This window comes from Ictalurus punctatus, chromosome 16 (assembly GCF_001660625.3).
Source record: "Ictalurus punctatus breed USDA103 chromosome 16, Coco_2.0, whole genome shotgun sequence".
Classification (NCBI taxonomy): domain Eukaryota; kingdom Metazoa; phylum Chordata; class Actinopteri; order Siluriformes; family Ictaluridae; genus Ictalurus; species Ictalurus punctatus.
The window spans coordinates 15,851,247-15,867,868 of record NC_030431.2 but is presented as its reverse complement, the minus strand read 5'-3'; the positions used below and the strand labels follow the sequence as shown (position 1 = coordinate 15,867,868).

Sequence of the window (16,622 nt, the reverse complement as noted above, 5' to 3'; positions counted from 1 at the left end):
GGCAGAGCTGCGCCGCGCCACAGATTTATCTCTCCGGGCGACCAAACAAACGGCCTGCCAAATCGGCCGTTCAGTGGGTAGCCTGGTTGTGGTGGAGAGGCACCTATGGCTCAACCTCTCAGGGATGGGGGACAAAGATAAGGTCTCCTTGCTGAACGCCCCTGTTAAACCTTCCGGCCTGTTTGGCGGCACGGTCAATGTCATCGCCGACAGGTTTTGCGAGGCAAAACAGCAAACAGCAGCGTTCAGCCAGTTCCTTCCCCGCTGTGTCGAGTTCGCACGGGCCTCCATGAATGGAGCCCGAGCCAGTGCTGGTGCGAGGGAGACGCAGAAGATGAGTGTGGCGGCCCGCCTCCCCCTGCAGAAAGCCAGGGGGACCGGGCGGCCACAGCCACAGCCTGATAAGAGGCCTGATCTAAGAATGATCATAAAAGCAAAGCAGGCAAGGAAGGAACGGTCCTGATGGGCCACGGATGGACGTATCAGGGGACAAGAGGCTGCTAGGGCAACTAGCCCCCAGTGCTACTGTAGGGCCTGCCCTGGCCAAGGCCATCCCACGTTTTCAGTCTTCTCTGGTCAGCGAGCTCTCACAGGGCGACGGAAATCTGATACTTTCCCCCCAACAAAATGTGGAAAAGCTAACATCACTGAAACACCATTTGGCAGCGTGGAAACGACTGCCAAATGTGTCCCCATGGGTTCTGTCTACCATAGAAAAGGGTTACCAGTTCCAGTTCAGTGCTCAAAAAAGAGCAATTTTAGATCTGCGTCATCTGAACCGTACTCTTCGGACATACAGGTTCAAGATGCTGATGCTCAAACTTATCGTGCCACAGATTCAGTCCGAGGACTGGTTTGTGACGATAGATCTGAAAGATGCATATTTCCACATAGGAATATGGCCCAGTCACAGGAAGTTCCTGAGGGTTGCGTTTGGAGAAAACACATACCAATTTCGGGTTCTTCCCTTTGGGCTAGCTTTATCCCCTCGCACCTTCACAAAGTGCAGACTCCGTGACATCCGTGTACTGAACTACCTGGACAACTGGTTAATTCTAGCACGATCCAGGGAACAGGCGGTTCAACATCGAGATGTTGCTCTCGCCCACATGAGGAGCTTGGGGCTCAGGTTGAACCTCAAGAAAAGTATCCTTTCTCCAGTGCAGAGAACAACTTTTCTAGGGGTTATATGGGATTCTACTACGATGAGGGCGTTTCTATCCCCAACACGTGTACAATCGATCCTATCAACTTTGAGCAAGATAAAGCTGGTCTGGGCATCCCCTCCAGCCTTTACGAGATGCTGTTGGGCCTTATGGCAGCAGCAGCCAACGTCATACTGTTGGGCCTATTGCACATGAGACCGTTTCAGTGGTGGCTGAAAAGTCGCGGGTTTCATCCGAGGATGAAACCTCTGAGTGTAATCAGTGTCATGCGGCGATACCTATGTGCTCTGAGTATTTGGAGGTGCCCGCAGTTCCTAGCCTCGGGTCACACTCTAGGGGCGTCCCCTTACTGCAAGACGGTACTGACAGACGCGTTCCTCATGGGCTGGGGTGCAGTCTTAAATGGCTGTCCAGCTCACGGTCTTTGGAGCGGCCCTCATCTGGAGTGGCATATAAATCGCCTAGAGATGCGGGCCGTATTCCTAGCACCGAAGTTCTTTCTTCCTCAGTTGAGAGGTCACAATGTGCTAGTTGTGTCAGACAACACAGCTGTGGTCTCATATATCAACAACCAGGGAGGGTTACGTTCACGCCCCCTGTTTAGGCAGGCGCAACTAATCCTTCTTTGGGCAGAGGGAAAGTTCTTGTCAGTGAGTGCAATGTACAAGGGGCAGACATCCTGTCGAGGCAGGGGCTGAGGCCCGGGGGTTGGAGGCTCCATCCACAGGTGGTGGCAGAGGTTCGGACAAGCGGAAGTGGATGTGTTCGCCTCCAAGGAGACAACACACTGCCCGCTGTGGTTTGCCCTCACTCCTCCTGTACCATTGGGGCTGGACGCCATGGTGCACACGTGGCCGAGGTCACGTCTATATGCCTTCCCCCCGATCGCTCTGCTCCCACAAGTTCTAGCGAGAGTTCGCCAAGACCATCTAAGTCTGCTGCTAGTAGCACCTTATTGGCCAGCTCGAATATGGTTCTCGGAGATAATGTCCCTGCTCGACGGCACTCCTTGGGAGATTCCCATCCGCAGGGACCTACTGTCTCAAGCCGGAGGGCTGATTTATCACCCTCGGCCAGAACTATGGAAACTGTGGGTCTGGTCCCTGAGGGGCACCAGCCCATTGATTCTGGTCTCACAACTGAGGTTGTAGAGACCATGTTAAATGCTAGAGCACCAATTGTATGCGCTCAAGTGGTGGCTTTTTGTCTTGTGGTGCAAGGAACGTCAGCTAGACCCATGACCTGCGCAATAGCTACAGTCCTGGAGTTCTTACAAGAACGTTTCTCAGCAGGGTTGGCTCCTTCTACAATCAGGGTTTACGTGGCCACCATTTCGGCCAGCCACACCCATGTTGATGGAGCCTCTGTGGGGCAACATCCTCTAACTTCGAGGTTCATGCGTGGTGTCAGACGGCTGAGGCCAATCTGCAGGCCACAAATACCTTCCTGGGACCTTTCTGTGGTCTTGGAAGGTGTGTCAGGGGCCCCATTTAGGCCCTTAGAGTCAGCCTCTGAGAAGCTTCTGACTCTAAAGGTAGCTCTTCTACTGGCCCTGACATCTCTCAAGCGAGTGGGAGATCTACAAGCTCTCTCGGTTGCCCCCTCCTGCCTTGACTTTGCCCTGGACTAGCCAAGGCCTTCCTGTACCCTAGGCTGGATTATAATCCTAATGTGCCTACATCGGCTGCCCACCCTGTGGTGTTGCAGGCCTTCTGCCCTCCTCCGTTCCTCACACCGGAACAAGAGAGGATGCACCTGCTGTGTCCAGTAAGGGCTCTCTGTACTTACGTCCACCGCTCCGGCCAGTGGCGTAAGTCAGAGCAGCTGCTGGTCTGCTTTGGTGGCGACAGTAAAGGTGATGCTGTGTCAAAGCAGCACATCTCTAACTGGACAGTAGAAGCAATCTCTATGGCTTACGAGGCACGCAGTCTCGTCACACCTCTGGGCATAAGAGCTCATTCCACTAGGGCAGTCTCCTCGTCGAAGGCTTTGTCCGAAGGGGTATCCTTGCAGGATGTGTAAGCGGCTGCAGGGTGGTCTATGCCACACACATTCATTCATTCTTACAACCTGGATATTCATTCCACCTCGGGCTCGAGTGTCTTACAGTGACCCTCAGGCTTGGGTATTTTTGAACAGGCCGTACCCTCGGTATGACGGCATGGGTATTCCCGTTCCCATACTGTTATGCTAAATGCAATGTCAAAGTTCCCTTTGAAAGGGAACGTCGGGGTTACGCATGTAACCCTGTTCCCTGAGGAGGGAACGAGACGTTGCATAGCATTGTCATACCAGGGCAGGCCTGTGAATTGTGTCTTCGCTTCAGATAATAGAGGCTGGCGGCGTGGTTCACAGCTGCCATATATATATCATGCGATGCGCTTAATTGCCACGTCACCTGATCATGGCAGGCCTATAAGTAGAGGCATGATTTTACACAAGCTTCAGATACCGGTCACGCACGCAAGGTGCTCCCATACTGTTATGCTAAATGCAACGTCTCGTTCCCTTCTCAGGGAACAGGGTTACATGCGTAACCCCGACGTTTTCCTGCTCAGCATGAGAGAATGCAAGTGTTTCGGTTTCAGTCTCTTTACTGGTAAAAAAAAAAAAAGTATAATAATAAAAAATCACCATATATCCATTTGTCCCTCACAGTTTGAGTTAGTATTTAGCAGAATTGAGACCTGCATTTCCATGTACTTTACTGTAAACCCTGTCTGATTGTTCTCGCTTCCATTCACTGAAGATAAAATACAATACTCTGTTCACTAAAGATACAAAATTACAACACTGCCGTCTTCTTTTCTGATGTTCGGTTACGTAGTGACAAACCACTCCAAGTGGAGAATTATTCGGGGTTAAACAAAAAATCTTCGGGCTACAGGTTAGGTTACAACCCTGACTACAGTTAACATTCCACTGATTCCGTTAGGTGGGTCCTGAAACACATAGGTGTACCTAAGCATCAATGAGAAATACTAAGAAATAATCCTATATTTCTGGTAAAAAAAAAAAAAAAAAAAAAAATTTAATCTGCACTTCCTATTGATCTCTATCAGAGAGAGAGATAACAGGAAGGAAACACCACTCACAGAAGGAGGTAGAAGCAAAAGAAAGAGATGAAGAGCCCATAAACAAAGGGAGTGAGGGAAAGAGAGGAGAAAGCGTCTAACGATGGGAAAAAGCTGGGGGTCTGGCTGTGTCGTGGGCCATTGGTGCTCCTTATGTGTGCTCTCCAGTACTCTCATTATAGTGGCATGACAGGGAGAGCCATTCAGACAGCCGCCATTAAACTGCACTTCACCATGGACTGCAGTTTATGTTTTCCTCTTTTCTCCTTAGCCAGGAGACCGACCGACATTTAGGACTCATGTTCTGTTCATGCCTTAGCAATTAATGTCTTATTGACCCAGATCATCTCTTGTGACTTTATAGCAATATAATAATGATATGTATTATAAATCTGTGGAATGTAATTTTAAAAAAATGTTGATAGACCCATAATGATAATGTGTCAAAGATATATTTGATGAATTTGATACCTACTCAGTTTTGCCTCTGTTTTTTTTTTTTTTTTTTTTTTTCCACAAGGAAATTCACAAGGAGTTTTTACAGATCAGATTAAGTTTTTTGGGGGAAATGAACCCTTGGTAATGTTTCCCCTGTAGTTTGAAATTCAACTCACAGAGAGCAGAGGGCTTGAAAAATTACAAATTGGTCCTTTAAAATTCACAATTTCAGCTAGCTATTTATAATATAAATAATAGGTGTAAATGGGTGTGTGAGTGTGTGAGCGGTTGGCACCCCATGCAGAGGGTCCCCTGCCTTGTGCCCTGAGTCCCCTGGGATAGGCTCCAGGCTCCCCATGACCCTGTGTAGTATAAGCGGTACAGAAAATGGATGGATGGATGGAAAATTGGTTTGGAAAAGAACATACAAAATCCCTTCAGATTCTTGGGTATATACGAGACTAACAATTTTTTTTTACTAATGCTATGGTCTGGTGTCAAATCCAAGGGTGTATTCTCACCTCATGGATTCCCCCTGACCCTAACCAGGATAAAGCAGTTGCCGAAGATGAAAGATGAATTCATCTTCTTTTACTATAATTTTTCTACTTATTATTTATATATTTTTAATACATATCACCATCTTTAATGGTTTAATTTTTGACCTGAACAGATACCCTAAACTAGAGAAAAAGACTAAAAAGGCACTAAAATTTGGCTTTCATGTTCATTTAGAGAACGAGTCACTTTGAGTATCACATTGGAAACAATTTTTTTAAATAAAGCTTATTTTGTTTTCAAAATAACAGCAAAAAAAACTATAGCTATCCTCCTAGTCTGAAAGCATCCACCTTCTCAACAAACATAAGGCAGGGAGAGACGATATATGCTTATGCCCAGTAGCACAGTTTATGAATGCTCTTACGGTCTTTAGGCAATGCATTTCTCTCATATATCTATCTGTCTTTCTCTCGCTCTCCATCTCTTTTTCTCTTCTGCTGCCTTCAGCTGACATGAGCACAATTCTCCTTGACAGTATTGGCTGCTAGAGGGAAGGTTATCTGGATAGACCCACAGTGCTTTAAAGGTCTGTGCCAGAGCAAGGAGACACCCTGTGTGTTTGTGCTGTTGATATTAATGGCCTTTTGAGGTGCTGGAAGATTCAGAACTGCATTAATGTGCCAGTGAATGAAATACTGCAGCTTGCAATCGGAGGAGATTGCAGACATGACCTTGCACATGGAAGTGAAACAGAAACACATGCAGAAACAACACCAGTGTGTGGCTATGTCTAATCATTATCGCTTATTTGCTAATTCTGAGCTGAGTCAATAAGTCAGTGATTCTTGTTGAAATGAGAATAATATTTACTGACACAGCTCTTTATCTAATTAGCCATTTAACCATTCTGATGATCAGTTGTAACCCTTAAATACATCTCCTTCACCCTTCATCTGTTTTGAACAATTATTAAAATGCCATATGTGTGAACAAATGTGAATTTTGTGTTGGATGTTTGTATTTTGCATTGTATTTTTGAGGAGTGACAAACAAAACCAAAAAATTTAGCAGCATTAATTTTGTTTGATATTTGTTTTTGTGAATATAATGGCTTGGCAATTAAACACTATTATCACAGCTTGTAGATCCGTCTCTATTAGATATAAGTCCTGGGTCTCCAAAAGTCCCGCTCATACCCCTGCTGCCTTCCAGCGCATGTACTGATGGCTAGTGAAACGTCCATGCATTTGAGGATAATTTGAGTTACATTTTGTTTTTTACTGTGTCCTAATCGGTTTTATTGAGGGCAGTTCAGGATTTGCTGACAGAAGCAACAGATGTGATCACCATTTTCCTTTATCATTACTATGCTTTAAAAAGAAATCAGGAAAGGGCACACTGATGGCAGGGTCAGATGAGACGATGTAAGCTTCTGCTGGATAAACCTGTCTAATGAATAAAGATCTATCCACTTCAACTGACAGATAAAGTGCTCTCATTTATCGCAGTCAGATGACTGTTTCAAATTTAGAGTGGCCCCTATCTCTCAGAGCTCCATTTCTTATCTTCCGCAAGTAAAGTCTAATTCCTGGACCCATGCAAATGTCAGAGAGTAAAAGTGCTGATCAGAGATCAGATCCCATCCATTTTTTTACAATAGCATTCATTGGGAGATAATAGAAAAAACAGTGACTCGAGGTCAGCGTTTCCGATGCAGTGAAAAATCTTTGTAAAACTGGCCTTTTGGTGAGTTATTGAGAGAGAAAATCATCTGCTTTTTTATTTATTTTATTTTTTATGTGAACCTCCCATTAATTTGCGGAATGAAAGATTTTATCTCAGCTCTCTTACGGAGATGAAATGATCTTCATTTTCGAGATGGCCTCAACGATCATACGTTTATTATCATCCCCTGAAACGTCAGGTGTGAAAAGTCACCAAATGAGGTGAGGAAGGCTGAATGGAGAAGCAATCTCATTCATCACACGGCTAATTCTCCAGTACTGGAGCCAGGGTGTGTGAACTAAAGAACACTGCTGAAAGCTTACTGCATTATTACGCTCTTAAATGCCTCAAAGCCAAGGCCATAAAAGAATGAGATTTACAGTAGGGCCTCGACATCCAATAATGACCATCTTCCTTGAGCAGAGTCTGAAGTGTGACCTTTTGTCAGCTTGTCTGTGAGTAGCATTTATCTATGCCTTCTTAACTTTTAAAGATCAATAGCTACGTGCGTTTAGGGTTTATTTCATCAGATTTATGTGTCTATATGTTTATGTCCACTGTGCTGGGTATACACTACTATAACTTGGAGTTATTTATTTCTAGCTTCTCAGAGGACAGATTAAGATTAACTGTAAGTCCTCAGTTATCTAGTCGTATGCAAAAACACATTGCTTTCAAACACTTTTCATACTTAATGTTCTTCCTCTGAGAAAGTAAATTGTTTTACATTCTGATAAATATTCTAAACAAACTGCTCCTAAACACAATGATGTTTAATTTACAATCTTTTTTTAAAAATATTCCAATACATTTGTAACACCATTTAGCTGATCCAATTTTTATTTATTTATTTTTTTTTTTTGCTCGTTTCTGGCTACTGGTATACAGTACATGATGACATACTAAAACTAAACTCAGCTAATTTGCTAGTGATCTTGGCTTACACACTGTAGTCTAATATTAGCTAGCATGATTTTGAAAATGGCTACTGGTTTACACAATTTACTGTAATATTCTAATATAAGCTAGCTTGCTAGTGCTTGGTTTTAATTACCGTAATTTTCGGACTATTGAGCGCACCTGAATATAAGCCGCACCCACTAACTTTAAAAAGAAAAAAAAAATTGTACATATATAGGTCGCACTTGTCTATAAGCTGCAGGTGTCCACGTTGTAACATGAGATATTTACACAGAAAGGTGTTACACAGAAAGATTTTTTAACTTTTAATTAAATACGTACCGTAAATGCTTTTTTCTGAACAGTGCCTGTAACACGGCTGGTTAAAAAAATTAAAAATACAGTTGCCTACCAGGAAAAGTCATTGATCGCTATCTTCATCTTCCTCCTGCGCACTAAAACCACTAAAATCGTCTTCTTCAGTGTCGGAATTGAACAGCCTCAGAATTACCAGTACTTCGTCACACACTTCCTCAGTCTCTCTTTCGTTGTTGCTCTCGATGTCACTTATGTCTCGAGGCAAATTTGCCCTTGAGCTTCTGCTGTCCTCTTCATCACGCAGCAGTCTAGCCTTTCGAAAACCATTGGTGATAGTAAATTTTTTGACACTGCTCCACGCTGTTAGGATCCACTGGCAGACTTGAGCAAAAGTTGCTCTTCGCATGCTATTTCCTTCTTCGACAGCCAGATCGATTGCCTTTAACTTGTAAGCTCCATCATATGCATTTCTTCGTGTGTTTTCCATGATGAGGGGGTGTGCATTAAGCGCATAATGACTGATCTGAAGAATTTAGTTTGAGTGCGTTTGATTTAATTTGAACAGTTTCATTGGTCCACTGTACCTGTTCGGTAAGTTCATTGGTCCGATGTGACGAGGCTAAATGTTTTGGCGGCATGAAACTCGTTAGCCTGTAAAAATCCATAAATTAGCCGCATCATTGTTTAAGCCGCAGTGTTCAAAGGGTGTGAAAAAAGTAGCGGCTTATAGTCCAGAAATTACGGTGGTACACATTAAAATTATTCTAACATTACCTGAAAACAAATGTCTAATGCTTGTAGCATTATCCAGCTGCTTAACACATTAGCACAGTGTTGTGTTTCAGTAGCTGGGTAGCTTTGTTAATGTTGCTGTTATTTAGCAAACAGTCTGTGGCCAGTGCTGTTTTCACTTGGGTGCAAAACACACTTTTTAATATTGATTTTCCTCGCAATTAGACATATTTAAATTGATTTGATTTTTTTTACTCTTGTTAGTCATTTCAAGTTTTGATTTTTACTGTTGTAAAGCATTTAGCAGTGGCATTTATGTGTATGGATTAGCAAAAATGTTTTTAAAAATGTTGATTCTCGCTTATCTATTCCTACCGATTTGACAAAAAAGCAGACTTTGTGGGGATCAGATTTTTTCATCTGCACTGTTTATTTAGTGCCTATTGTGCCTCTACACAGAAGCTAGTGTGCTACTGTTTCTTCGTGCTAGTGTTTCAGACCTAGCATCCCAGGTCTGACCTGAACACGACTTCCCTGCCCACCCGCATCATTCTCAGTCAGTGAGCAGCTGTGTGAAGCCACACAAAGCAGATGTGAGTGGCCTCCTCACGCTGTACGGCTCCTCCTGGGACAAGATGAATGAGTACGAAACGAACGAGTGACCTCTCTCCTTCAAGAGCAGTGTGAGGGTCTGCCTCTCAGGAGCCTGCGTTATGAATGCATTGCCGCTTTTCTGGCAGCCAGGGAAGCCATTACTGCAATTAATTTCTCTGTAATTGTGTTGCCATGTATCAAGCGAATCTCTGGGCATGTGCATTGAAGGAGATTGGGAGGAAAAAGGTGATGTGTGTTTAATTAGAAAAGGGAGGAGACGACTCACATTACCAGACTGAAGTAAACTGATTAAATAACAATTACAGGTTGTGTCAAGCCTCGCAGCAACTCTGTCACCTCCCTCATCTTTCACTGTCTTCTGAATATGATTTGAATTGATTGGCTAGATTGTTTCTCTCCCTCATCTTTGTTTTTTGTTTCACTCTCTCTCCCTCTCTCTTTTATTTTGTAGGTAAGACCCCTGCTGTGACCGCTTCACCTGATCGTCAAAGTAGGATGTCTCATTTATGTTGTGCTGACACACTGTTGTTCTGAACAGAAGGGTTGCAAGAAAGTAAACTGGGTGTATTTGTTCAGTACCTCATATTGATCTGTGGTTAAATAAATAAATAAATAAATTTAAATGTAAATTAAAAACCCATTATAGTGAGCGTCTTATAAGGCTGGCCATGTGCTGAAAATGCTGAAAAGCATTTTAGACTGTAGTGTTAATAAGTCAAGAAGGTATGTAGACTGCTTGTAGACTGTTTTCTTGCTGTGTGATGTAATATGTATTAAATGTAAATAATAGAAAAGAATAGAATAGAATAGAAGTGACTACTTTTGCTGGGTGTGTCTGAAGCCCCTATTTGGATAGGATTAAATTGACATTTGGACCAGGAGTAATTCAATCATTTACAGGTGGTCCTCTATGATCTTTATTTCCTCCAGATTAGCCATGTACAGTATCTCACAAAAATGAGTACACCGCTCACATTTTTGTAAATATTTGATTAAATCTTTTCATGTAACAACACTGAAGAAATGTCACTTTGCTACAATGTAAAGTAGTGAGTGTACCGCTTGTATAACAGTGTATATTTGCTGTCCCCTCAAAATAACTCAACACACAGCCATTAATGTCTAAACCGCTGGCAACAAAAGTGAGTACACCCCTAAGTGAAAATGTCCAAATTGGACCCAAAGTGTCAATATTTTGTGTGGCCACCATTATTTCCAGCACTGCCTTAACCCTCTTGGGCATGGAGTACACCAGAGCTTCACAGGTTGCCACTGGAGTCCTCTTCCACTACTCCATGATGACATCAAGGAGCTGGTGGATGTTAGAGACCTTGTGCTCCTCCACCTTCCATTTGAGGATGCCCCACAGATGCTCAATAGAGTTTAGTTGTGGAGACATGCTTGGCCAGTCCATCACCTTCACCCTCAGCGACTTTAGCAAGGCAATGGTCGTCTTGGAGGTGTGTTTGGGGTCATTATCATGATGGAATACATGCTGGGATCATGCTCTGCTTCAGTATGTCACAGTACATGTTGACATTCATGGTTCCCTCAATGAACTTTAGCTCCCCAGTGCCGGCAGCACTCATGCAGTCCCAGACCATGACACTCCCACCACCAGCCTAGCCGAGTGGTTTTGAAAATGGGAACCGCCAGGGGGCACCCGGGGGGCCTCAACAATTTGGTGTGAAAAATAAATAAATACATGATTTTTTTCTTTCTCACTTTCAGACACACTTGTCTTTGTACTCCTCACCTGGTTGCCACCACACACGCTTGACACCATCTGAACCAAATAAGTTTATCTTGGTCTCATCAGACCACAGGACATGGTTCCAGTAATCCATGTCCTTAGTCTGCTTGTCTTCAGCAAACTGTTTGTGGGCTTTCTTTTGCATCATCTTTAGAAGAGGCTTACTTCTGGGATGACAGACATGCAGACCAATTTGATGCAGTGTGCGGCATATAGTCTCAGCACTGACAGGCTGATCCCCCACCCCTTCAACCTCTGCAACAATGCTGGCAGCACTCATACGTCCATTTCCCAAAGACAACCTCTGGATGTGACGCTGAGCACATGCACTCAACTACTTTGGTCGACCATGGCACTGTATGGTCTTGGCCACTGTGCTGCAGCTCAGTGTCAGGGTCTTGGCAATCTTCTTATAGCCTAGGCCATCTTTATGTAGAGCAACAATTCTTTTTTTTCAGATCCTCAGAGAGTTCTTTGCCATGAGGTGCCATGTTGAACTTCCAGTGATCAGTATGAGGGAGTGTGAGAGCGATGACACCAAATTTAACACACCAAGCTCCCCATTCACACCTGAGACCTTGTAGCACTAACAAGTCACATGACTCCGGGGAGGGAAAATGGCTAATTGGGCCGAATTTGGACATTTTTACTTAGGGGTGTACTCACTTTTGTTGCCCGCGGTTTGGACATTATTGGCTATGTGTTGAGTTATTTTGAGGGAACAGCTAATTTACACTATTACACAAGCTGTACACTCACTACTTTACATTGTAGCAAAGTGTCATTTCTTCAGTGTTGTCACATGAAAAGATATAATGAAATATTTACAAAAATGCGAGGGGTGTACTCACTTTTGTGAGATACTGTATGTGTTTTTCACCCTCCTCTCCTGAGAAAATTATATACTAAATGACCTACTGTTTTTGTCCATCTTTTAAGTCATCTGATAATTTAGTCCTATCCAGATAGACACGTTGATGATTTTTCAGGCAGATGCTGCTACTCACTGTATTTAGTCACATGCATATCCACTTCCCGATTTGCAAAAAGATGTAGTACATACATATACTGTATACATACTACCTACAGTGAGAGCACATTAGCAGGAGAAAGAAAAGAAAAATAAATCACAAGATTACATTAAAGCGCTATGGATATAAAGCCACTTTTTATTCACATAGAGTCTCACACACAGTATTTATTCACATAGTATTCACATGTCACACAACATTTAGTTTAATAAGCAGTTGTATCGCTGTCAGTGTCTTAATCATCTAACATCAGATGCTGCCAAATAAATAAACATGATAATTTATCTCATTTATACATTAAGGGCCTTGCTCAAGGGCCAACCAGTGGCAACAGTGGGGTTTGAGCTCACAACCTTCCAATTGGTAGTCTGATGTCCTAACCACTGGGCTTCAATTCCCCAGTAGCACATGAACAAGAGCACAGCTGTGATTTGGCCATAGGCACGAGCTCATGTAGGTAATCATAGCCGTGCCTTGTTCTTGCTTGTGTTTTATTCGTTTTATATTCCTATTCGAGTCATGGATCGGATAATTTGTCGGACCAAAAAAAAAAGGACATTTCTGTCTCTAATGGCAGCTTTGGCATCTCTAGTAATGGTGCTGTCTTCCTCATTTGCAGCCATAGATTGTAGAATCCTGGTTTTCAGAGGTAGGATCATGGACACAGACGGTGCATTTTCAGTGCTCATTAGGGTTGCGACTGTTTCGAGAGGTTTGAGCAGCTGGAGGATCTCCTCTGCCACTTTCACATCATCATCAGACAAGGTGACAATGTCTCTGATGTTTTTTTTTTCAGTGTCTTCTTTGTCAGTGCATAGTATATAGCTGCCTGCTGTTCAAGATAGCTCCAACATGCCATAAGTGGAATTCCATCTTGTTGTGACATCGTGTATGAGCTTGTGGGCTGGTAGCTGTAGCATTTCTTGCTTGATCTTAAGCAAATGCGGTCCATCTAATTCACTGAGATTTCCCTTTGGGATGCTAAATTAATCACATGTGCAATGCAAGCTATCTGTGGCCCCAGTCCCGCTTCTATCACTGCATTTACTTGGTTCTTGGCATTATCTGTGGTGACTGGTATATTGCTACATGTATTGTGCCTCTTTAACTTCCACTCTGCTACTGCTTCTATCAGTACCTGCACTAGATTTGTGCTTGTGTGACTCTCATAGAGGGGGCGTGTCTGTAGCACCGGACTTCGCATCTCCCACTCCACTATGATGTAGTGAGTAGTCACAGTTACCTAGCTTTCTGTAGCCCTTGACGTCCATGTCTGTGGTGATCGCAATAGAAGATGCAACATGTCTGTGACCGTTTCGATTTATTCCTGTTTGTAAAGTTCTGGCACGATCTTCATGCTGAAGATGGTGCATGAGGGTATTTCAGATGCGTTGCCATGCTCAATGTATTGCTACTTTCATGTAGCTTTCTCATGCCACAGTGCCTACATACTGTAACAGTTTTGTCCACAACCCTACTTCCATCATCATTATATTTTACGGGGAAGCCAAAATGCTCCCATACATGCAATTTGAATGATGCGGGAGGCTTTTCCAGTTCATCTGCTCCTCCGCTAGCCACTGCTGAATGATTAACATGCCCCGTGAACACATGTGACTGCTCTGGATTATTTAAACAAAATTATTTAAAAAGCAATATCGGCAGTAAAACTGTCTTTCACTCTGCGATCGTTAAACAATTACGATTAATCTGCAAGTTACAAAAATGCGCAATTAATCCACGGGTCACATGCATTTCAAGCTGTGGTTTGTGATCCGTACGGAGCACGGATCAACTGCAATCCATTGCACCCCTAGTAATATTATAGTGAACATTTTCAGTCAGCGAGCAGGAATGAGAGAAACCAGGAAGCAGTAAGGAAACACAAGGCTTCTACACCAGTCATAAAGTGGTTATTGAATTAGATAAACATCACAAATGCTATACAATTTGTACTGAATTTCAATTATCATGTTGCTATAAGGGGGCCTGGTGGTTAGTTGTTAGCATGTTTGTCTTGCACCTCTGAGGTTGAGAGTTTGATTCCCGCCTCTACCCCGTGTACGTGGAGTTTGCATGTTCTCTTCGGGGCTTTCCTCCAGGAACTACAGTTTCCTCCCCCAGTCCAAAGGCCCTTGGCTCCGGTCTCCCCCATGACCCTGCTGGATTGATGTTGGGGCGTGGTATGGGGCATGGTACCTTAGGGTTTGCACGTTTGCCTCATTCCCCCACGGGTGGGGGTTCGAATTCCACCTTCAGGTGTTTCTTCCCAGTCCAAAGACATGCATTGTAGGTTGATTGTCATTTCCAAACTGTCTATAGTTTGGAATTTGTGTGCGATTGTGGCCTTGCCTTGTGCCCGAGTCCCCTGGGATAGGCTTCAGGCTCACCTGCAACCCCGTGTAAGATAAATACAGGCTGTTTGAGTTAGTTTTGTGCATCATTATAGTCTCCAATGACAGTCCAACTCTATGTGCTATCTTCCCTAGCTGTTTTCATGTATGAACACAGATCAGCCTTTTGATGGTTTGGTTAATTAACATCAAATGTTGTTTGTTCAAATGGATTTTTGGTAAAGGTGAAGTACACTTTTATGAAATGATCCAAGGCTCTAGTATGGCTGTGCCACTTCTGGTCATGAACAAGTCCAAGCAAGACTTAGTGCACAAACAATAGAATAGGATTTTAGTTTATTTTTAAAGTACTTTTTCACAATACAGGCTGTCTCAAAGCAGCTTTACACAAATCAATGCCTTAACCCGCAGTGAGCAAAACCAAAAGGTGGCAGAGGCACTGACAAGCACTGAGAGCCATATAAAATAGTCTTGAAGGTCATGATGACCTGGAACTCTCTCTCTCCTCACCTTACTTTGAGTCAGGCACTGTTTGTACCTGCCAAAACCCTTTACCATTCTGCCTCAGAAATGAGAGATTTGTTTTCCTCTCATTCAGGCGAAGCAAATTATAGCCTGATTACACCTAACTGATGTTTAGAGAGACGAAAAGTGCTCTTCTGATTAAAAAAATGCCAATTTTCATTCTGTATAAGCAGACACATTTTAGAATTGAAAATATTGCAGATACGCTGGTGAAGGAGGAGGAAAAGTACAATAAATATGATTTTGTTCTTGTGATGCATTTGGTGAGCTTAGCTAACAGGGAAAAAACTTTAATTTCCTGTTTACAACACAAAGTAAAATGCAGGGAAATTGTTTTAAAATAATTGCATTTGCATTGTGACATGCTGTTTGAATGGGAGACAGAAGAGCATCAGGAGGAGATGTGTGTAGGTGTTAGTTTTGTGTGTTTTGTCAGGTCATTTCAGACTGCAGTTATTCAGATTTCTTGTTTTTGAGTCAAACCATTCTAGCCATGTAACCAGAATAGTGGCTTCAAAAAGCATGGCATACAAATGAACTGTAATAAACAAAGTATTTTATCTTATGTCCAACAAGATGAAAAGAGGAATCACTCACAAGCTGGTTAACGACTGAGAACAATCCGGCACTGTAAAATAAGGGCTGCATTAGCTTAATGCAATGCACTTTAAATTCCTCCAGAAATGGCCTTTGAAAATGAAAAGAGGTCTTATCTTACTGCAGGAATGGTATCTCATTTAACAGTGATTATATTCTAGTCTTAAAATAAGGAGATGTAAAGCCATTAGGTGTATGTGACGTACAAAAGTAGCATTGCTGAACATCTTGTATTCCTGCTAATCATACAGATATACTCAGTTCACTGATTAACCCAACATTACTAAACCTGTGCTAAATTTGACATTGTTGTAATGTTTAATGAGATGGATATCATGAAATATTTGAATGAGTAATTTGTTCAGTGTTATACAATTGGAGTCATAGGACTGTCCCTCTGGAAGACATTCTTATACCCGACTGTTTGTCTACAGCAAAGAAAGGAGTGCTAACATTGCTCTTAATCATAACCTTAGCCTTTTAAATATGAATAGTTGTGAATTTGACCAGGTAAAAGAATAGGACCATGTTATGACACCATGCAAACTAGCTTCTTCCTATTATTATTATTGTTGTTGTTGTTGTTGTTGTTGTTGTTATTATTATTATTGATAGATCATCAAGGTGCAATTTGGTAAGCCTTAATGTTCTTCTGTTTTAGCAGTTTTTGGTTTTCACCTCGCCTATATATACATATTCAAATAAACATATACATATACATATATACTCAGCAATATACATATACATATATACTCATCTCACTGTTTTTATTTCCAGCAAATTTCTTAACATGGGTAAATATTTGTATCAACAAATTCAACAACTGAAACATAAACTGGTTACATGGAATTTTCCACTCCAAGGATGATCAGCTGTCCTTCCTGTCTCCCTGT

The 16,622-nt window shown here is 42.6% G+C and overlaps 1 protein-coding gene across 5 annotated transcripts in view; it reads left to right on the top strand.

The window, feature by feature from the left end:
• cadm2a (cell adhesion molecule 2a) overlaps nucleotides 1–16,622 on the top strand; it is a 435,685-nt gene that overhangs the window by 185,623 nt on the left and 233,440 nt on the right. Inside the window, exon 3 of one of the 5 annotated variants that reach the window (XM_053686620.1) lies at nucleotides 9,921–9,959. The exons of the other annotated variants lie outside the window; for them this stretch is intronic. The gene's annotated coding sequence lies outside the window, so the exon portion shown is untranslated. The remainder of the gene's footprint in view (nucleotides 1–9,920; nucleotides 9,960–16,622) is intronic. 5 annotated transcript variants of the gene reach the window in all.